The following is a 21,953-nucleotide window of genomic DNA, read 5'->3' on the forward strand; positions in this document are numbered from 1 at the left end:
TAGTGAGGTATTCTGCCAAAAATGTATTTAGGCATATTAAAACACTTCAGTTTAACCCTGATCGCGAGTATCATCCTGTCAATTTACAGATACAATTACAAATACGAGTATGGCCATGTCACTGTACATAGATCTTTCTATTTTCATGTTCTACTGTGTTATTGACTACGTTTGTTTACGTGTAACTCTGTGTTGTTGTTTTTGTCGCACTGCTGTGCTTTATCTTGGCCAGGTCGCAGTTTGTAAATGAGAACTTGTTCCCAACTAGCCTACCTGGTGAAATAAAACAATTAATTAAAAACCACCCATTGTAGCTACTACCGTGTCTTGTTGATGAAGTAGTAGGCTACTGTTTCTCCTCCATATCTGTGGGTCGTATGCCACCCTGTGGTCGATGGTGGAATCATATTTTACTGAGAGCAGAAAACAAGCGTGATGAAACTATTCCTACAACGTCTGGAACGCTACAAAACACCAGAAATAAATGGTGTCTTTCGGTTGGCTGTGTGCACGAATGTGATTTCAGCATTTTGGTACATCGCCTACTTGTGTGTTACCAGACCAACATTTAGACCAAAAATGCAATGTATTTAGAATTTCTACCGTGTTGCTTGATGGGAAAATAGTCGGTCCGTGATATAATATAGTAAAACAAAATGTATTGCTTTTTTCTTCGCCTTGTCCGCAACTGTATTCGTAAACGTCATTAAACCCTGTTCAATATGATGTGGTATTATCAGTAGTAGAAGTGGTAACCGTGAGTCAAACACCTTTGTCCTGGAAGGAGTACTCCTCTACCAACGTGTACAACTCATACTTACCTGGCAAGGGAGACACCGTGATCACGAAGGCGGTTCACCCAGGGCGAGGCTCAGCCATTGCACTCCGGCTGTGCTGACCCCTGCGAATTTCTCAAATGTGGAAATCTCGATTGCATAATTTCTGGTAGTGGGGGACTGCGTTCGCGCTCTCCCCTGATCTTGATGTTAAAAATAATGGAGGAATGTGTTAAATTCGGAGTTCTATTGAGTTTCGTGTTGAGAAGGAGATTTTTTACTTATCAGATGAATGACTGGGGTCTGTTTATAAGTCAACTAAAGGCCTCAGAGATACATTTCTGTCTTCTGATAACCCGGATGTGTGTGATATGTTATTGTAGCACTGGTGATTATGCCTGTCATGTCCTGATAATGTCAAGGAAAAGGCCTACTTGTGAATGGATCATTTTGTGCCCTCAGGACGTAATGTGGATTGAGGTATTTTATTTGCTAGATTATTAAATCATTTATAGGACAGTTTGTCATTTAAGACCACAATAAATGTCAACCATTACCATGCCACAGTCATTGCCCTGGTCAACCATTACCATTCCACAGTCATTTCCCTGCTCAACCATTACCATGCCACAGACATTTCCCTGGTCAACCATTACCATGCCACAGACATTTCCCTGGTCAATCATTACCATGCCACAGACATTTCCCTGGTCAACCATTACCATTCCACAGACATTTCTGCAGTCAAACATTACCATTCCACAGACATTTTTTTTTTTTTTTGCAGTGAGAATGTGTAGTGAGGTATTCTGCCAAAAATGTATTTAGGCATATTAAAACACTTCAGTTTAACCCTGATCGCGAGTATCATCCTGTCAATTTACAGATACAATTACAAATACGAGTATGGCCATGTCACTGTACATAGATCTTTCTATTTTCATGTTCTACTGTGTTATTGACTACGTTTGTTTACGTGTAACTCTGTGTTGTTGTTTTTGTCGCACTGCTGTGCTTTATCTTGGCCAGGTCGCAGTTTGTAAATGAGAACTTGTTCCCAACTAGCCTACCTGGTGAAATAAAACAATTAATTAAAAACCACCCATTGTAGCTACTACCGTGTCTTGTTGATGAAGTAGTAGGCTACTGTTTCTCCTCCATATCTGTGGGTCGTATGCCACCCTGTGGTCGATGGTGGAATCATATTTTACTGAGAGCAGAAAACAAGCGTGATGAAACTATTCCTACAACGTCTGGAACGCTACAAAACACCAGAAATAAATGGTGTCTTTCGGTTGGCTGTGTGCACGAATGTGATTTCAGCATTTTGGTACATCGCCTACTTGTGTGTTACCAGACCAACATTTAGACCAAAAATGCAATGTATTTAGAATTTCTACCGTGTTGCTTGATGGGAAAATAGTCGGTCCGTGATATAATATAGTAAAACAAAATGTATTGCTTTTTTCTTCGCCTTGTCCGCAACTGTATTCGTAAACGTCATTAAACCCTGTTCAATATGATGTGGTATTATCAGTAGTAGAAGTGGTAACCGTGAGTCAAACACCTTTGTCCTGGAAGGAGTACTCCTCTACCAACGTGTACAACTCATACTTACCTGGCAAGGGAGACACCGTGATCACGAAGGCGGTTCACCCAGGGCGAGGCTCAGCCATTGCACTCCGGCTGTGCTGACCCCTGCGAATTTCTCAAATGTGGAAATCTCGATTGCATAATTTCTGGTAGTGGGGGACTGCGTTCGCGCTCTCCCCTGATCTTGATGTTAAAAATAATGGAGGAATGTGTTAAATTCGGAGTTCTATTGAGTTTCGTGTTGAGAAGGAGATTTTTTACTTATCAGATGAATGACTGGGGTCTGTTTATAAGTCAACTAAAGGCCTCAGAGATACATTTCTGTCTTCTGATAACCCGGATGTGTGTGATATGTTATTGTAGCACTGGTGATTATGCCTGTCATGTCCTGATAATGTCAAGGAAAAGGCCTACTTGTGAATGGATCATTTTGTGCCCTCAGGACGTAATGTGGATTGAGGTATTTTATTTGCTAGATTATTAAATCATTTATAGGACAGTTTGTCATTTAAGACCACAATAAATGTCAACCATTACCATGCCACAGTCATTGCCCTGGTCAACCATTACCATTCCACAGTCATTTCCCTGCTCAACCATTACCATGCCACAGACATTTCCCTGGTCAACCATTACCATGCCACAGACATTTCCCTGGTCAATCATTACCATGCCACAGACATTTCCCTGGTCAACCATTACCATTCCACAGACATTTCTGCAGTTTTTTTTTTTTGCAGTGAGAATGTGTAGTGAGGTATTCTGCCAAAAATGTATTTAGGCATATTAAAACACTTCAGTTTAACCCTGATCGCGAGTATCATCCTGTCAATTTACAGATACAATTACAAATACGAGTATGGCCATGTCACTGTACATAGATCTTTCTATTTTCATGTTCTACTGTGTTATTGACTACGTTTGTTTACGTGTAACTCTGTGTTGTTGTTTTTGTCGCACTGCTGTGCTTTATCTTGGCCAGGTCGCAGTTTGTAAATGAGAACTTGTTCCCAACTAGCCTACCTGGTGAAATAAAACAATTAATTAAAAACCACCCATTGTAGCTACTACCGTGTCTTGTTGATGAAGTAGTAGGCTACTGTTTCTCCTCCATATCTGTGGGTCGTATGCCACCCTGTGGTCGATGGTGGAATCATATTTTACTGAGAGCAGAAAACAAGCGTGATGAAACTATTCCTACAACGTCTGGAACGCTACAAAACACCAGAAATAAATGGTGTCTTTCGGTTGGCTGTGTGCACGAATGTGATTTCAGCATTTTGGTACATCGCCTACTTGTGTGTTACCAGACCAACATTTAGACCAAAAATGCAATGTATTTAGAATTTCTACCGTGTTGCTTGATGGGAAAATAGTCGGTCCGTGATATAATATAGTAAAACAAAATGTATTGCTTTTTTCTTCGCCTTGTCCGCAACTGTATTCGTAAACGTCATTAAACCCTGTTCAATATGATGTGGTATTATCAGTAGTAGAAGTGGTAACCGTGAGTCAAACACCTTTGTCCTGGAAGGAGTACTCCTCTACCAACGTGTACAACTCATACTTACCTGGCAAGGGAGACACCGTGATCACGAAGGCGGTTCACCCAGGGCGAGGCTCAGCCATTGCACTCCGGCTGTGCTGACCCCTGCGAATTTCTCAAATGTGGAAATCTCGATTGCATAATTTCTGGTAGTGGGGGACTGCGTTCGCGCTCTCCCCTGATCTTGATGTTAAAAATAATGGAGGAATGTGTTAAATTCGGAGTTCTATTGAGTTTCGTGTTGAGAAGGAGATTTTTTACTTATCAGATGAATGACTGGGGTCTGTTTATAAGTCAACTAAAGGCCTCAGAGATACATTTCTGTCTTCTGATAACCCGGATGTGTGTGATATGTTATTGTAGCACTGGTGATTATGCCTGTCATGTCCTGATAATGTCAAGGAAAAGGCCTACTTGTGAATGGATCATTTTGTGCCCTCAGGACGTAATGTGGATTGAGGTATTTTATTTGCTAGATTATTAAATCATTTATAGGACAGTTTGTCATTTAAGACCACAATAAATGTCAACCATTACCATGCCACAGTCATTGCCCTGGTCAACCATTACCATTCCACAGTCATTTCCCTGCTCAACCATTACCATGCCACAGACATTTCCCTGGTCAACCATTACCATGCCACAGACATTTCCCTGGTCAATCATTACCATGCCACAGACATTTCCCTGGTCAACCATTACCATTCCACAGACATTTCTGCAGACATTTTTTTTTTTTTTGCAGTGAGAATGTGTAGTGAGGTATTCTGCCAAAAATGTATTTAGGCATATTAAAACACTTCAGTTTAACCCTGATCGCGAGTATCATCCTGTCAATTTACAGATACAATTACAAATACGAGTATGGCCATGTCACTGTACATAGATCTTTCTATTTTCATGTTCTACTGTGTTATTGACTACGTTTGTTTACGTGTAACTCTGTGTTGTTGTTTTTGTCGCACTGCTGTGCTTTATCTTGGCCAGGTCGCAGTTTGTAAATGAGAACTTGTTCCCAACTAGCCTACCTGGTGAAATAAAACAATTAATTAAAAACCACCCATTGTAGCTACTACCGTGTCTTGTTGATGAAGTAGTAGGCTACTGTTTCTCCTCCATATCTGTGGGTCGTATGCCACCCTGTGGTCGATGGTGGAATCATATTTTACTGAGAGCAGAAAACAAGCGTGATGAAACTATTCCTACAACGTCTGGAACGCTACAAAACACCAGAAATAAATGGTGTCTTTCGGTTGGCTGTGTGCACGAATGTGATTTCAGCATTTTGGTACATCGCCTACTTGTGTGTTACCAGACCAACATTTAGACCAAAAATGCAATGTATTTAGAATTTCTACCGTGTTGCTTGATGGGAAAATAGTCGGTCCGTGATATAATATAGTAAAACAAAATGTATTGCTTTTTTCTTCGCCTTGTCCGCAACTGTATTCGTAAACGTCATTAAACCCTGTTCAATATGATGTGGTATTATCAGTAGTAGAAGTGGTAACCGTGAGTCAAACACCTTTGTCCTGGAAGGAGTACTCCTCTACCAACGTGTACAACTCATACTTACCTGGCAAGGGAGACACCGTGATCACGAAGGCGGTTCACCCAGGGCGAGGCTCAGCCATTGCACTCCGGCTGTGCTGACCCCTGCGAATTTCTCAAATGTGGAAATCTCGATTGCATAATTTCTGGTAGTGGGGGACTGCGTTCGCGCTCTCCCCTGATCTTGATGTTAAAAATAATGGAGGAATGTGTTAAATTCGGAGTTCTATTGAGTTTCGTGTTGAGAAGGAGATTTTTTACTTATCAGATGAATGACTGGGGTCTGTTTATAAGTCAACTAAAGGCCTCAGAGATACATTTCTGTCTTCTGATAACCCGGATGTGTGTGATATGTTATTGTAGCACTGGTGATTATGCCTGTCATGTCCTGATAATGTCAAGGAAAAGGCCTACTTGTGAATGGATCATTTTGTGCCCTCAGGACGTAATGTGGATTGAGGTATTTTATTTGCTAGATTATTAAATCATTTATAGGACAGTTTGTCATTTAAGACCACAGTAAATGTCAACCATTACCATGCCACAGTCATTGCCCTGCTCAACCATTACCATGCCACAGACATTTCCCTGGTCAACCATTACCATGCCACAGACATTTCCCTGGTCAATCATTACCATGCCACAGACATTTCCCTGGTCAATCATTTACCATGCCACAGACATTTCCCTGGTACCACGCCAGACAACCATTACCATTCCACAGACATTTCTGCAGTCAACCATTTTTTTTTTTTGCAGTGAGAATGTGTAGTGAGGTATTCTGCCAAAAATGTATTTAGGCATATTAAAACACTTCAGTTTAACCCTGATCGCGAGTATCATCCTGTCAATTTACAGATACAATTACAAATACGAGTATGGCCATGTCACTGTACATAGATCTTTCTATTTTCATGTTCTACTGTGTTATTGACTACGTTTGTTTACGTGTAACTCTGTGTTGTTGTTTTTGTCGCACTGCTGTGCTTTATCTTGGCCAGGTCGCAGTTTGTAAATGAGAACTTGTTCCCAACTAGCCTACCTGGTGAAATAAAACAATTAATTAAAAACCACCCATTGTAGCTACTACCGTGTCTTGTTGATGAAGTAGTAGGCTACTGTTTCTCCTCCATATCTGTGGGTCGTATGCCACCCTGTGGTCGATGGTGGAATCATATTTTACTGAGAGCAGAAAACAAGCGTGATGAAACTATTCCTACAACGTCTGGAACGCTACAAAACACCAGAAATAAATGGTGTCTTTCGGTTGGCTGTGTGCACGAATGTGATTTCAGCATTTTGGTACATCGCCTACTTGTGTGTTACCAGACCAACATTTAGACCAAAAATGCAATGTATTTAGAATTTCTACCGTGTTGCTTGATGGGAAAATAGTCGGTCCGTGATATAATATAGTAAAACAAAATGTATTGCTTTTTTCTTCGCCTTGTCCGCAACTGTATTCGTAAACGTCATTAAACCCTGTTCAATATGATGTGGTATTATCAGTAGTAGAAGTGGTAACCGTGAGTCAAACACCTTTGTCCTGGAAGGAGTACTCCTCTACCAACGTGTACAACTCATACTTACCTGGCAAGGGAGACACCGTGATCACGAAGGCGGTTCACCCAGGGCGAGGCTCAGCCATTGCACTCCGGCTGTGCTGACCCCTGCGAATTTCTCAAATGTGGAAATCTCGATTGCATAATTTCTGGTAGTGGGGGACTGCGTTCGCGCTCTCCCCTGATCTTGATGTTAAAAATAATGGAGGAATGTGTTAAATTCGGAGTTCTATTGAGTTTCGTGTTGAGAAGGAGATTTTTTACTTATCAGATGAATGACTGGGGTCTGTTTATAAGTCAACTAAAGGCCTCAGAGATACATTTCTGTCTTCTGATAACCCGGATGTGTGTGATATGTTATTGTAGCACTGGTGATTATGCCTGTCATGTCCTGATAATGTCAAGGAAAAGGCCTACTTGTGAATGGATCATTTTGTGCCCTCAGGACGTAATGTGGATTGAGGTATTTTATTTGCTAGATTATTAAATCATTTATAGGACAGTTTGTCATTTAAGACCACAATAAATGTCAACCATTACCATGCCACAGTCATTGCCCTGGTCAACCATTACCATTCCACAGTCATTTCCCTGCTCAACCATTACCATGCCACAGACATTTCCCTGGTCAACCATTACCATGCCACAGACATTTCCCTGGTCAATCATTACCATGCCACAGACATTTCCCTGGTCAACCATTACCACAGACATTTCCCTGGTCCACCAGACATTTCTGCAGACATTTCTGCAGTTTTTTTTTTTTTTTGCAGTGAGAATGTGTAGTGAGGTATTCTGCCAAAAATGTATTTAGGCATATTAAAACACTTCAGTTTAACCCTGATCGCGAGTATCATCCTGTCAATTTACAGATACAATTACAAATACGAGTATGGCCATGTCACTGTACATAGATCTTTCTATTTTCATGTTCTACTGTGTTATTGACTACGTTTGTTTACGTGTAACTCTGTGTTGTTGTTTTTGTCGCACTGCTGTGCTTTATCTTGGCCAGGTCGCAGTTTGTAAATGAGAACTTGTTCCCAACTAGCCTACCTGGTGAAATAAAACAATTAATTAAAAACCACCCATTGTAGCTACTACCGTGTCTTGTTGATGAAGTAGTAGGCTACTGTTTCTCCTCCATATCTGTGGGTCGTATGCCACCCTGTGGTCGATGGTGGAATCATATTTTACTGAGAGCAGAAAACAAGCGTGATGAAACTATTCCTACAACGTCTGGAACGCTACAAAACACCAGAAATAAATGGTGTCTTTCGGTTGGCTGTGTGCACGAATGTGATTTCAGCATTTTGGTACATCGCCTACTTGTGTGTTACCAGACCAACATTTAGACCAAAAATGCAATGTATTTAGAATTTCTACCGTGTTGCTTGATGGGAAAATAGTCGGTCCGTGATATAATATAGTAAAACAAAATGTATTGCTTTTTTCTTCGCCTTGTCCGCAACTGTATTCGTAAACGTCATTAAACCCTGTTCAATATGATGTGGTATTATCAGTAGTAGAAGTGGTAACCGTGAGTCAAACACCTTTGTCCTGGAAGGAGTACTCCTCTACCAACGTGTACAACTCATACTTACCTGGCAAGGGAGACACCGTGATCACGAAGGCGGTTCACCCAGGGCGAGGCTCAGCCATTGCACTCCGGCTGTGCTGACCCCTGCGAATTTCTCAAATGTGGAAATCTCGATTGCATAATTTCTGGTAGTGGGGGACTGCGTTCGCGCTCTCCCCTGATCTTGATGTTAAAAATAATGGAGGAATGTGTTAAATTCGGAGTTCTATTGAGTTTCGTGTTGAGAAGGAGATTTTTTACTTATCAGATGAATGACTGGGGTCTGTTTATAAGTCAACTAAAGGCCTCAGAGATACATTTCTGTCTTCTGATAACCCGGATGTGTGTGATATGTTATTGTAGCACTGGTGATTATGCCTGTCATGTCCTGATAATGTCAAGGAAAAGGCCTACTTGTGAATGGATCATTTTGTGCCCTCAGGACGTAATGTGGATTGAGGTATTTTATTTGCTAGATTATTAAATCATTTATAGGACAGTTTGTCATTTAAGACCACAATAAATGTCAACCATTACCATGCCACAGTCATTGCCCTGGTCAACCATTACCATTCCACAGTCATTTCCCTGCTCAACCATTACCATGCCACAGACATTTCCCTGGTCAACCATTACCATGCCACAGACATTTCCCTGGTCAATCATTACCATGCCACAGACATTTCCCTGGTCAACCATTACCATTCCACAGACATTTCTGCAGTTTTTTTTTTTTTGCAGTGAGAATGTGTAGTGAGGTATTCTGCCAAAAATGTATTTAGGCATATTAAAACACTTCAGTTTAACCCTGATCGCGAGTATCATCCTGTCAATTTACAGATACAATTACAAATACGAGTATGGCCATGTCACTGTACATAGATCTTTCTATTTTCATGTTCTACTGTGTTATTGACTACGTTTGTTTACGTGTAACTCTGTGTTGTTGTTTTTGTCGCACTGCTGTGCTTTATCTTGGCCAGGTCGCAGTTTGTAAATGAGAACTTGTTCCCAACTAGCCTACCTGGTGAAATAAAACAATTAATTAAAAACCACCCATTGTAGCTACTACCGTGTCTTGTTGATGAAGTAGTAGGCTACTGTTTCTCCTCCATATCTGTGGGTCGTATGCCACCCTGTGGTCGATGGTGGAATCATATTTTACTGAGAGCAGAAAACAAGCGTGATGAAACTATTCCTACAACGTCTGGAACGCTACAAAACACCAGAAATAAATGGTGTCTTTCGGTTGGCTGTGTGCACGAATGTGATTTCAGCATTTTGGTACATCGCCTACTTGTGTGTTACCAGACCAACATTTAGACCAAAAATGCAATGTATTTAGAATTTCTACCGTGTTGCTTGATGGGAAAATAGTCGGTCCGTGATATAATATAGTAAAACAAAATGTATTGCTTTTTTCTTCGCCTTGTCCGCAACTGTATTCGTAAACGTCATTAAACCCTGTTCAATATGATGTGGTATTATCAGTAGTAGAAGTGGTAACCGTGAGTCAAACACCTTTGTCCTGGAAGGAGTACTCCTCTACCAACGTGTACAACTCATACTTACCTGGCAAGGGAGACACCGTGATCACGAAGGCGGTTCACCCAGGGCGAGGCTCAGCCATTGCACTCCGGCTGTGCTGACCCCTGCGAATTTCTCAAATGTGGAAATCTCGATTGCATAATTTCTGGTAGTGGGGGACTGCGTTCGCGCTCTCCCCTGATCTTGATGTTAAAAATAATGGAGGAATGTGTTAAATTCGGAGTTCTATTGAGTTTCGTGTTGAGAAGGAGATTTTTTACTTATCAGATGAATGACTGGGGTCTGTTTATAAGTCAACTAAAGGCCTCAGAGATACATTTCTGTCTTCTGATAACCCGGATGTGTGTGATATGTTATTGTAGCACTGGTGATTATGCCTGTCATGTCCTGATAATGTCAAGGAAAAGGCCTACTTGTGAATGGATCATTTTGTGCCCTCAGGACGTAATGTGGATTGAGGTATTTTATTTGCTAGATTATTAAATCATTTATAGGACAGTTTGTCATTTAAGACCACAATAAATGTCAACCATTACCATGCCACAGTCATTGCCCTGGTCAACCATTACCATTCCACAGTCATTTCCCTGCTCAACCATTACCATGCCACAGACATTTCCCTGGTCAACCATTACCATGCCACAGACATTTCCCTGGTCAATCATTACCATGCCACAGACATTTCCCTGGTCAACCATTACCATTACCATTCCACAGACATTTCTGCAGACATTTCCCTGGTCAACCATTACCATTCCACAGACATTTCTGCAGTTTTTTTTTTTTGCAGTGAGAATGTGTAGTGAGGTATTCTGCCAAAAATGTATTTAGGCATATTAAAACACTTCAGTTTAACCCTGATCGCGAGTATCATCCTGTCAATTTACAGATACAATTACAAATACGAGTATGGCCATGTCACTGTACATAGATCTTTCTATTTTCATGTTCTACTGTGTTATTGACTACGTTTGTTTACGTGTAACTCTGTGTTGTTGTTTTTGTCGCACTGCTGTGCTTTATCTTGGCCAGGTCGCAGTTTGTAAATGAGAACTTGTTCCCAACTAGCCTACCTGGTGAAATAAAACAATTAATTAAAAACCACCCATTGTAGCTACTACCGTGTCTTGTTGATGAAGTAGTAGGCTACTGTTTCTCCTCCATATCTGTGGGTCGTATGCCACCCTGTGGTCGATGGTGGAATCATATTTTACTGAGAGCAGAAAACAAGCGTGATGAAACTATTCCTACAACGTCTGGAACGCTACAAAACACCAGAAATAAATGGTGTCTTTCGGTTGGCTGTGTGCACGAATGTGATTTCAGCATTTTGGTACATCGCCTACTTGTGTGTTACCAGACCAACATTTAGACCAAAAATGCAATGTATTTAGAATTTCTACCGTGTTGCTTGATGGGAAAATAGTCGGTCCGTGATATAATATAGTAAAACAAAATGTATTGCTTTTTTCTTCGCCTTGTCCGCAACTGTATTCGTAAACGTCATTAAACCCTGTTCAATATGATGTGGTATTATCAGTAGTAGAAGTGGTAACCGTGAGTCAAACACCTTTGTCCTGGAAGGAGTACTCCTCTACCAACGTGTACAACTCATACTTACCTGGCAAGGGAGACACCGTGATCACGAAGGCGGTTCACCCAGGGCGAGGCTCAGCCATTGCACTCCGGCTGTGCTGACCCCTGCGAATTTCTCAAATGTGGAAATCTCGATTGCATAATTTCTGGTAGTGGGGGACTGCGTTCGCGCTCTCCCCTGATCTTGATGTTAAAAATAATGGAGGAATGTGTTAAATTCGGAGTTCTATTGAGTTTCGTGTTGAGAAGGAGATTTTTTACTTATCAGATGAATGACTGGGGTCTGTTTATAAGTCAACTAAAGGCCTCAGAGATACATTTCTGTCTTCTGATAACCCGGATGTGTGTGATATGTTATTGTAGCACTGGTGATTATGCCTGTCATGTCCTGATAATGTCAAGGAAAAGGCCTACTTGTGAATGGATCATTTTGTGCCCTCAGGACGTAATGTGGATTGAGGTATTTTATTTGCTAGATTATTAAATCATTTATAGGACAGTTTGTCATTTAAGACCACAATAAATGTCAACCATTACCATGCCACAGTCATTGCCCTGGTCAACCATTACCATTCCACAGTCATTTCCCTGCTCAACCATTACCATGCCACAGACATTTCCCTGGTCAACCATTACCATGCCACAGACATTTCCCTGGTCAATCATTACCATGCCACAGACATTTCCCTGGTCAACCATTACCATTCCACAGACATTTCTGCAGACATTTCTGCAGTTTTTTTTTTTTTTTTGCAGTGAGAATGTGTAGTGAGGTATTCTGCCAAAAATGTATTTAGGCATATTAAAACACTTCAGTTTAACCCTGATCGCGAGTATCATCCTGTCAATTTACAGATACAATTACAAATACGAGTATGGCCATGTCACTGTACATAGATCTTTCTATTTTCATGTTCTACTGTGTTATTGACTACGTTTGTTTACGTGTAACTCTGTGTTGTTGTTTTTGTCGCACTGCTGTGCTTTATCTTGGCCAGGTCGCAGTTTGTAAATGAGAACTTGTTCCCAACTAGCCTACCTGGTGAAATAAAACAATTAATTAAAAACCACCCATTGTAGCTACTACCGTGTCTTGTTGATGAAGTAGTAGGCTACTGTTTCTCCTCCATATCTGTGGGTCGTATGCCACCCTGTGGTCGATGGTGGAATCATATTTTACTGAGAGCAGAAAACAAGCGTGATGAAACTATTCCTACAACGTCTGGAACGCTACAAAACACCAGAAATAAATGGTGTCTTTCGGTTGGCTGTGTGCACGAATGTGATTTCAGCATTTTGGTACATCGCCTACTTGTGTGTTACCAGACCAACATTTAGACCAAAAATGCAATGTATTTAGAATTTCTACCGTGTTGCTTGATGGGAAAATAGTCGGTCCGTGATATAATATAGTAAAACAAAATGTATTGCTTTTTTCTTCGCCTTGTCCGCAACTGTATTCGTAAACGTCATTAAACCCTGTTCAATATGATGTGGTATTATCAGTAGTAGAAGTGGTAACCGTGAGTCAAACACCTTTGTCCTGGAAGGAGTACTCCTCTACCAACGTGTACAACTCATACTTACCTGGCAAGGGAGACACCGTGATCACGAAGGCGGTTCACCCAGGGCGAGGCTCAGCCATTGCACTCCGGCTGTGCTGACCCCTGCGAATTTCTCAAATGTGGAAATCTCGATTGCATAATTTCTGGTAGTGGGGGACTGCGTTCGCGCTCTCCCCTGATCTTGATGTTAAAAATAATGGAGGAATGTGTTAAATTCGGAGTTCTATTGAGTTTCGTGTTGAGAAGGAGATTTTTTACTTATCAGATGAATGACTGGGGTCTGTTTATAAGTCAACTAAAGGCCTCAGAGATACATTTCTGTCTTCTGATAACCCGGATGTGTGTGATATGTTATTGTAGCACTGGTGATTATGCCTGTCATGTCCTGATAATGTCAAGGAAAAGGCCTACTTGTGAATGGATCATTTTGTGCCCTCAGGACGTAATGTGGATTGAGGTATTTTATTTGCTAGATTATTAAATCATTTATAGGACAGTTTGTCATTTAAGACCACAATAAATGTCAACCATTACCATGCCACAGTCATTGCCCTGGTCAACCATTACCATTCCACAGTCATTTCCCTGCTCAACCATTACCATGCCACAGACATTTCCCTGGTCAACCATTACCATGCCACAGACATTTCCCTGGTCAATCATTACCATGCCACAGACATTTCCCTGGTCAACCATTACCATTCCACAGACATTTCTGCAGTTTTTTTTTTTTTTGCAGTGAGAATGTGTAGTGAGGTATTCTGCCAAAAATGTATTTAGGCATATTAAAACACTTCAGTTTAACCCTGATCGCGAGTATCATCCTGTCAATTTACAGATACAATTACAAATACGAGTATGGCCATGTCACTGTACATAGATCTTTCTATTTTCATGTTCTACTGTGTTATTGACTACGTTTGTTTACGTGTAACTCTGTGTTGTTGTTTTTGTCGCACTGCTGTGCTTTATCTTGGCCAGGTCGCAGTTTGTAAATGAGAACTTGTTCCCAACTAGCCTACCTGGTGAAATAAAACAATTAATTAAAAACCACCCATTGTAGCTACTACCGTGTCTTGTTGATGAAGTAGTAGGCTACTGTTTCTCCTCCATATCTGTGGGTCGTATGCCACCCTGTGGTCGATGGTGGAATCATATTTTACTGAGAGCAGAAAACAAGCGTGATGAAACTATTCCTACAACGTCTGGAACGCTACAAAACACCAGAAATAAATGGTGTCTTTCGGTTGGCTGTGTGCACGAATGTGATTTCAGCATTTTGGTACATCGCCTACTTGTGTGTTACCAGACCAACATTTAGACCAAAAATGCAATGTATTTAGAATTTCTACCGTGTTGCTTGATGGGAAAATAGTCGGTCCGTGATATAATATAGTAAAACAAAATGTATTGCTTTTTTCTTCGCCTTGTCCGCAACTGTATTCGTAAACGTCATTAAACCCTGTTCAATATGATGTGGTATTATCAGTAGTAGAAGTGGTAACCGTGAGTCAAACACCTTTGTCCTGGAAGGAGTACTCCTCTACCAACGTGTACAACTCATACTTACCTGGCAAGGGAGACACCGTGATCACGAAGGCGGTTCACCCAGGGCGAGGCTCAGCCATTGCACTCCGGCTGTGCTGACCCCTGCGAATTTCTCAAATGTGGAAATCTCGATTGCATAATTTCTGGTAGTGGGGGACTGCGTTCGCGCTCTCCCCTGATCTTGATGTTAAAAATAATGGAGGAATGTGTTAAATTCGGAGTTCTATTGAGTTTCGTGTTGAGAAGGAGATTTTTTACTTATCAGATGAATGACTGGGGTCTGTTTATAAGTCAACTAAAGGCCTCAGAGATACATTTCTGTCTTCTGATAACCCGGATGTGTGTGATATGTTATTGTAGCACTGGTGATTATGCCTGTCATGTCCTGATAATGTCAAGGAAAAGGCCTACTTGTGAATGGATCATTTTGTGCCCTCAGGACGTAATGTGGATTGAGGTATTTTATTTGCTAGATTATTAAATCATTTATAGGACAGTTTGTCATTTAAGACCACAATAAATGTCAACCATTACCATGCCACAGTCATTGCCCTGGTCAACCATTACCATTCCACAGTCATTTCCCTGCTCAACCATTACCATGCCACAGACATTTCCCTGGTCAACCATTACCATGCCACAGACATTTCCCTGGTCAATCATTACCATGCCACAGACATTTCCCTGGTCAACCATTACCATTCCACAGACATTTCTGCAGTTTTTTTTTTTTGCAGTGAGAATGTGTAGTGAGGTATTCTGCCAAAAATGTATTTAGGCATATTAAAACACTTCAGTTTAACCCTGATCGCGAGTATCATCCTGTCAATTTACAGATACAATTACAAATACGAGTATGGCCATGTCACTGTACATAGATCTTTCTATTTTCATGTTCTACTGTGTTATTGACTACGTTTGTTTACGTGTAACTCTGTGTTGTTGTTTTTGTCGCACTGCTGTGCTTTATCTTGGCCAGGTCGCAGTTTGTAAATGAGAACTTGTTCCCAACTAGCCTACCTGGTGAAATAAAACAATTAATTAAAAACCACCCATTGTAGCTACTACCGTGTCTTGTTGATGAAGTAGTAGGCTACTGTTTCTCCTCCATATCTGTGGGTCGTATGCCACCCTGTGGTCGATGGTGGAATCATATTTTACTGAGAGCAGAAAACAAGCGTGATGAAACTATTCCTACAACGTCTGGAACGCTACAAAACACCAGAAATAAATGGTGTCTTTCGGTTGGCTGTGTGCACGAATGTGATTTCAGCATTTTGGTACATCGCCTACTTGTGTGTTACCAGACCAACATTTAGACCAAAAATGCAATGTATTTAGAATTTCTACCGTGTTGCTTGATGGGAAAATAGTCGGTCCGTGATATAATATAGTAAAACAAAATGTATTGCTTTTTTCTTCGCCTTGTCCGCAACTGTATTCGTAAACGTCATTAAACCCTGTTCAATATGATGTGGTATTATCAGTAGTAGAAGTGGTAACCGTGAGTCAAACACCTTTGTCCTGGAAGGAGTACTCCTCTACCAACGTGTACAACTCATACTTACCTGGCAAGGGAGACACCGTGATCACGAAGGCGGTTCACCCAGGGCGAGGCTCAGCCATTGCACTCCGGCTGTGCTGACCCCTGCGAATTTCTCAAATGTGGAAATCTCGATTGCATAATTTCTGGTAGTGGGGGACTGCGTTCGCGCTCTCCCCTGATCTTGATGTTAAAAATAATGGAGGAATGTGTTAAATTCGGAGTTCTATTGAGTTTCGTGTTGAGAAGGAGATTTTTTACTTATCAGATGAATGACTGGGGTCTGTTTATAAGTCAACTAAAGGCCTCAGAGATACATTTCTGTCTTCTGATAACCCGGATGTGTGTGATATGTTATTGTAGCACTGGTGATTATGCCTGTCATGTCCTGATAATGTCAAGGAAAAGGCCTACTTGTGAATGGATCATTTTGTGCCCTCAGGACGTAATGTGGATTGAGGTATTTTATTTGCTAGATTATTAAATCATTTATAGGACAGTTTGTCATTTAAGACCACAATAAATGTCAACCATTACCATGCCACAGTCATTGCCCTGGTCAACCATTACCATTCCACAGTCATTTCCCTGCTCAACCATTACCATGCCACAGACATTTCCCTGGTCAACCATTACCATGCCACAGACATTTCCCTGGTCAATCATTACCATGCCACAGACATTTCCCTGGTCAACCATTACCATTCCACAGACATTTCTGCAGTTTTTTTTTTTTTGCAGTGAGAATGTGTAGTGAGGTATTCTGCCAAAAATGTATTTAGGCATATTAAAACACTTCAGTTTAACCCTGATCGCGAGTATCATCCTGTCAATTTACAGATACAATTACAAATACGAGTATGGCCATGTCACTGTACATAGATCTTTCTATTTTCATGTTCTACTGTGTTATTGACTACGTTTGTTTACGTGTAACTCTGTGTTGTTGTTTTTGTCGCACTGCTGTGCTTTATCTTGGCCAGGTCGCAGTTTGTAAATGAGAACTTGTTCCCAACTAGCCTACCTGGTGAAATAAAACAATTAATTAAAAACCACCCATTGTAGCTACTACCGTGTCTTGTTGATGAAGTAGTAGGCTACTGTTTCTCCTCCATATCTGTGGGTCGTATGCCACCCTGTGGTCGATGGTGGAATCATATTTTACTGAGAGCAGAAAACAAGCGTGATGAAACTATTCCTACAACGTCTGGAACGCTACAAAACACCAGAAATAAATGGTGTCTTTCGGTTGGCTGTGTGCACGAATGTGATTTCAGCATTTTGGTACATCGCCTACTTGTGTGTTACCAGACCAACATTTAGACCAAAAATGCAATGTATTTAGAATTTCTACCGTGTTGCTTGATGGGAAAATAGTCGGTCCGTGATATAATATAGTAAAACAAAATGTATTGCTTTTTTCTTCGCCTTGTCCGCAACTGTATTCGTAAACGTCATTAAACCCTGTTCAATATGATGTGGTATTATCAGTAGTAGAAGTGGTAACCGTGAGTCAAACACCTTTGTCCTGGAAGGAGTACTCCTCTACCAACGTGTACAACTCATACTTACCTGGCAAGGGAGACACCGTGATCACGAAGGCGGTTCACCCAGGGCGAGGCTCAGCCATTGCACTCCGGCTGTGCTGACCCCTGCGAATTTCTCAAATGTGGAAATCTCGATTGCATAATTTCTGGTAGTGGGGGACTGCGTTCGCGCTCTCCCCTGATCTTGATGTTAAAAATAATGGAGGAATGTGTTAAATTCGGAGTTCTATTGAGTTTCGTGTTGAGAAGGAGATTTTTTACTTATCAGATGAATGACTGGGGTCTGTTTATAAGTCAACTAAAGGCCTCAGAGATACATTTCTGTCTTCTGATAACCCGGATGTGTGTGATATGTTATTGTAGCACTGGTGATTATGCCTGTCATGTCCTGATAATGTCAAGGAAAAGGCCTACTTGTGAATGGATCATTTTGTGCCCTCAGGACGTAATGTGGATTGAGGTATTTTATTTGCTAGATTATTAAATCATTTATAGGACAGTTTGTCATTTAAGACCACAATAAATGTCAACCATTACCATGCCACAGTCATTGCCCTGGTCAACCATTACCATTCCACAGTCATTTCCCTGCTCAACCATTACCATGCCACAGACATTTCCCTGGTCAACCATTACCATGCCACAGACATTTCCCTGGTCAATCATTACCATGCCACAGACATTTCCCTGGTCAACCATTACCATTCCACAGACATTTCTGCAGTTTTTTTTTTTTTGCAGTGAGAATGTGTAGTGAGGTATTCTGCCAAAAATGTATTTAGGCATATTAAAACACTTCAGTTTAACCCTGATCGCGAGTATCATCCTGTCAATTTACAGATACAATTACAAATACGAGTATGGCCATGTCACTGTACATAGATCTTTCTATTTTCATGTTCTACTGTGTTATTGACTACGTTTGTTTACGTGTAACTCTGTGTTGTTGTTTTTGTCGCACTGCTGTGCTTTATCTTGGCCAGGTCGCAGTTTGTAAATGAGAACTTGTTCCCAACTAGCCTACCTGGTGAAATAAAACAATTAATTAAAAACCACCCATTGTAGCTACTACCGTGTCTTGTTGATGAAGTAGTAGGCTACTGTTTCTCCTCCATATCTGTGGGTCGTATGCCACCCTGTGGTCGATGGTGGAATCATATTTTACTGAGAGCAGAAAACAAGCGTGATGAAACTATTCCTACAACGTCTGGAACGCTACAAAACACCAGAAATAAATGGTGTCTTTCGGTTGGCTGTGTGCACGAATGTGATTTCAGCATTTTGGTACATCGCCTACTTGTGTGTTACCAGACCAACATTTAGACCAAAAATGCAATGTATTTAGAATTTCTACCGTGTTGCTTGATGGGAAAATAGTCGGTCCGTGATATAATATAGTAAAACAAAATGTATTGCTTTTTTCTTCGCCTTGTCCGCAACTGTATTCGTAAACGTCATTAAACCCTGTTCAATATGATGTGGTATTATCAGTAGTAGAAGTGGTAACCGTGAGTCAAACACCTTTGTCCTGGAAGGAGTACTCCTCTACCAACGTGTACAACTCATACTTACCTGGCAAGGGAGACACCGTGATCACGAAGGCGGTTCACCCAGGGCGAGGCTCAGCCATTGCACTCCGGCTGTGCTGACCCCTGCGAATTTCTCAAATGTGGAAATCTCGATTGCATAATTTCTGGTAGTGGGGGACTGCGTTCGCGCTCTCCCCTGATCTTGATGTTAAAAATAATGGAGGAATGTGTTAAATTCGGAGTTCTATTGAGTTTCGTGTTGAGAAGGAGATTTTTTACTTATCAGATGAATGACTGGGGTCTGTTTATAAGTCAACTAAAGGCCTCAGAGATACATTTCTGTCTTCTGATAACCCGGATGTGTGTGATATGTTATTGTAGCACTGGTGATTATGCCTGTCATGTCCTGATAATGTCAAGGAAAAGGCCTACTTGTGAATGGATCATTTTGTGCCCTCAGGACGTAATGTGGATTGAGGTATTTTATTTGCTAGATTATTAAATCATTTATAGGACAGTTTGTCATTTAAGACCACAATAAATGTCAACCATTACCATGCCACAGTCATTGCCCTGGTCAACCATTACCATTCCACAGTCATTTCCCTGCTCAACCATTACCATGCCACAGACATTTCCCTGGTCAACCATTACCATGCCACAGACATTTCCCTGGTCAATCATTACCATGCCACAGACATTTCCCTGGTCAACCATTACCATTCCACAGACATTTCTGCAGTTTTTTTTTTTTTGCAGTGAGAATGTGTAGTGAGGTATTCTGCCAAAAATGTATTTAGGCATATTAAAACACTTCAGTTTAACCCTGATCGCGAGTATCATCCTGTCAATTTACAGATACAATTACAAATACGAGTATGGCCATGTCACTGTACATAGATCTTTCTATTTTCATGTTCTACTGTGTTATTGACTACGTTTGTTTACGTGTAACTCTGTGTTGTTGTTTTTGTCGCACTGCTGTGCTTTATCTTGGCCAGGTCGCAGTTTGTAAATGAGAACTTGTTCCCAACTAGCCTACCTGGTGAAATAAAACAATTAATTAAAAACCACCCATTGTAGCTACTACCGTGTCTTGTTGATGAAGTAGTAGGCTACTGTTTCTCCTCCATATCTGTGGGTCGTATGCCACCCTGTGGTCGATGGTGGAATCATATTTTACTGAGAGCAGAAAACAAGCGTGATGAAACTATTCCTACAACGTCTGGAACGCTACAAAACACCAGAAATAAATGGTGTCTTTCGGTTGGCTGTGTGCACGAATGTGATTTCAGCATTTTGGTACATCGCCTACTTGTGTGTTACCAGACCAACATTTAGACCAAAAATGCAATGTATTTAGAATTTCTACCGTGTTGCTTGATGGGAAAATAGTCGGTCCGTGATATAATATAGTAAAACAAAATGTATTGCTTTTTTCTTCGCCTTGTCCGCAACTGTATTCGTAAACGTCATTAAACCCTGTTCAATATGATGTGGTATTATCAGTAGTAGAAGTGGTAACCGTGAGTCAAACACCTTTGTCCTGGAAGGAGTACTCCTCTACCAACGTGTACAACTCATACTTACCTGGCAAGGGAGACACCGTGATCACGAAGGCGGTTCACCCAGGGCGAGGCTCAGCCATTGCACTCCGGCTGTGCTGACCCCTGCGAATTTCTCAAATGTGGAAATCTCGATTGCATAATTTCTGGTAGTGGGGGACTGCGTTCGCGCTCTCCCCTGATCTTGATGTTAAAAATAATGGAGGAATGTGTTAAATTCGGAGTTCTATTGAGTTTCGTGTTGAGAAGGAGATTTTTTACTTATCAGATGAATGACTGGGGTCTGTTTATAAGTCAACTAAAGGCCTCAGAGATACATTTCTGTCTTCTGATAACCCGGATGTGTGTGATATGTTATTGTAGCACTGGTGATTATGCCTGTCATGTCCTGATAATGTCAAGGAAAAGGCCTACTTGTGAATGGATCATTTTGTGCCCTCAGGACGTAATGTGGATTGAGGTATTTTATTTGCTAGATTATTAAATCATTTATAGGACAGTTTGTCATTTAAGACCACAATAAATGTCAACCATTACCATGCCACAGTCATTGCCCTGGTCAACCATTACCATTCCACAGTCATTTCCCTGCTCAACCATTACCATGCCACAGACATTTCCCTGGTCAACCATTACCATGCCACAGACATTTCCCTGGTCAATCATTACCATGCCACAGACATTTCCCTGGTCAACCATTACCATTCCACAGACATTTCTGCAGTCAACCATTACCATTTTTTTTTGCAGTGAGAATGTGTAGTGCCACAGACAGGTATTCTGCCAAAAATGTATTTAGGCATATTAAAACACTTCAGTTTAACCCTGATCGCAAAAATGTATTTAGGAGTATCATCCTGTCAATTTACAGATACAATTACAAATACGAGTATGGCCATGTCACT

General features: G+C 41.0%; 14 non-coding genes across 14 annotated transcripts; all 14 read left to right on the forward strand.

The window, feature by feature from the left end:
- Positions 1 to 813: 813 nt before the first annotated feature.
- LOC139397431 (U1 spliceosomal RNA) lies at positions 814 to 977 on the forward strand. Its single transcript, XR_011630907.1, has one exon. It is a non-coding gene; the product is annotated as a U1 spliceosomal RNA (small nuclear RNA).
- A 1,409-nt stretch (positions 978 to 2,386) lies between these two features.
- Positions 2,387 to 2,550, forward strand: LOC139397432 (U1 spliceosomal RNA). Its single transcript, XR_011630908.1, has one exon. It is a non-coding gene; the product is annotated as a U1 spliceosomal RNA (small nuclear RNA).
- A 1,382-nt stretch (positions 2,551 to 3,932) lies between these two features.
- Positions 3,933 to 4,096, forward strand: LOC139397433 (U1 spliceosomal RNA). Its single transcript, XR_011630909.1, has one exon. It is a non-coding gene; the product is annotated as a U1 spliceosomal RNA (small nuclear RNA).
- Positions 4,097 to 5,483: 1,387 nt separating this feature from the next.
- LOC139397434 (U1 spliceosomal RNA) lies at positions 5,484 to 5,647 on the forward strand. Its single transcript, XR_011630910.1, has one exon. It is a non-coding gene; the product is annotated as a U1 spliceosomal RNA (small nuclear RNA).
- A 1,401-nt stretch (positions 5,648 to 7,048) lies between these two features.
- Positions 7,049 to 7,212, forward strand: LOC139397435 (U1 spliceosomal RNA). Its single transcript, XR_011630911.1, has one exon. It is a non-coding gene; the product is annotated as a U1 spliceosomal RNA (small nuclear RNA).
- A 1,412-nt stretch (positions 7,213 to 8,624) lies between these two features.
- LOC139397437 (U1 spliceosomal RNA) lies at positions 8,625 to 8,788 on the forward strand. The gene has a single exon (XR_011630913.1). It is a non-coding gene; the product is annotated as a U1 spliceosomal RNA (small nuclear RNA).
- A 1,383-nt stretch (positions 8,789 to 10,171) lies between these two features.
- On the forward strand, positions 10,172 to 10,335 carry LOC139397438 (U1 spliceosomal RNA). The gene has a single exon (XR_011630914.1). It is a non-coding gene; the product is annotated as a U1 spliceosomal RNA (small nuclear RNA).
- Positions 10,336 to 11,768: 1,433 nt separating this feature from the next.
- On the forward strand, positions 11,769 to 11,932 carry LOC139397439 (U1 spliceosomal RNA). Its single transcript, XR_011630915.1, has one exon. It is a non-coding gene; the product is annotated as a U1 spliceosomal RNA (small nuclear RNA).
- A 1,398-nt stretch (positions 11,933 to 13,330) lies between these two features.
- LOC139397440 (U1 spliceosomal RNA) lies at positions 13,331 to 13,494 on the forward strand. Its single transcript, XR_011630916.1, has one exon. It is a non-coding gene; the product is annotated as a U1 spliceosomal RNA (small nuclear RNA).
- Positions 13,495 to 14,878: 1,384 nt separating this feature from the next.
- On the forward strand, positions 14,879 to 15,042 carry LOC139397441 (U1 spliceosomal RNA). The gene has a single exon (XR_011630917.1). It is a non-coding gene; the product is annotated as a U1 spliceosomal RNA (small nuclear RNA).
- Positions 15,043 to 16,424: 1,382 nt separating this feature from the next.
- LOC139397442 (U1 spliceosomal RNA) lies at positions 16,425 to 16,588 on the forward strand. Its single transcript, XR_011630918.1, has one exon. It is a non-coding gene; the product is annotated as a U1 spliceosomal RNA (small nuclear RNA).
- Positions 16,589 to 17,971: 1,383 nt separating this feature from the next.
- On the forward strand, positions 17,972 to 18,135 carry LOC139397443 (U1 spliceosomal RNA). Its single transcript, XR_011630919.1, has one exon. It is a non-coding gene; the product is annotated as a U1 spliceosomal RNA (small nuclear RNA).
- Positions 18,136 to 19,518: 1,383 nt separating this feature from the next.
- LOC139397444 (U1 spliceosomal RNA) lies at positions 19,519 to 19,682 on the forward strand. Its single transcript, XR_011630920.1, has one exon. It is a non-coding gene; the product is annotated as a U1 spliceosomal RNA (small nuclear RNA).
- A 1,383-nt stretch (positions 19,683 to 21,065) lies between these two features.
- On the forward strand, positions 21,066 to 21,229 carry LOC139397445 (U1 spliceosomal RNA). Its single transcript, XR_011630921.1, has one exon. It is a non-coding gene; the product is annotated as a U1 spliceosomal RNA (small nuclear RNA).
- Positions 21,230 to 21,953: the final 724 nt, after the last annotated feature.

The sequence above is a fragment of the Oncorhynchus clarkii genome, unplaced genomic scaffold (assembly GCF_045791955.1).
Source record: "Oncorhynchus clarkii lewisi isolate Uvic-CL-2024 unplaced genomic scaffold, UVic_Ocla_1.0 unplaced_contig_6048_pilon_pilon, whole genome shotgun sequence".
NCBI lineage: Eukaryota > Metazoa > Chordata > Actinopteri > Salmoniformes > Salmonidae > Oncorhynchus > Oncorhynchus clarkii.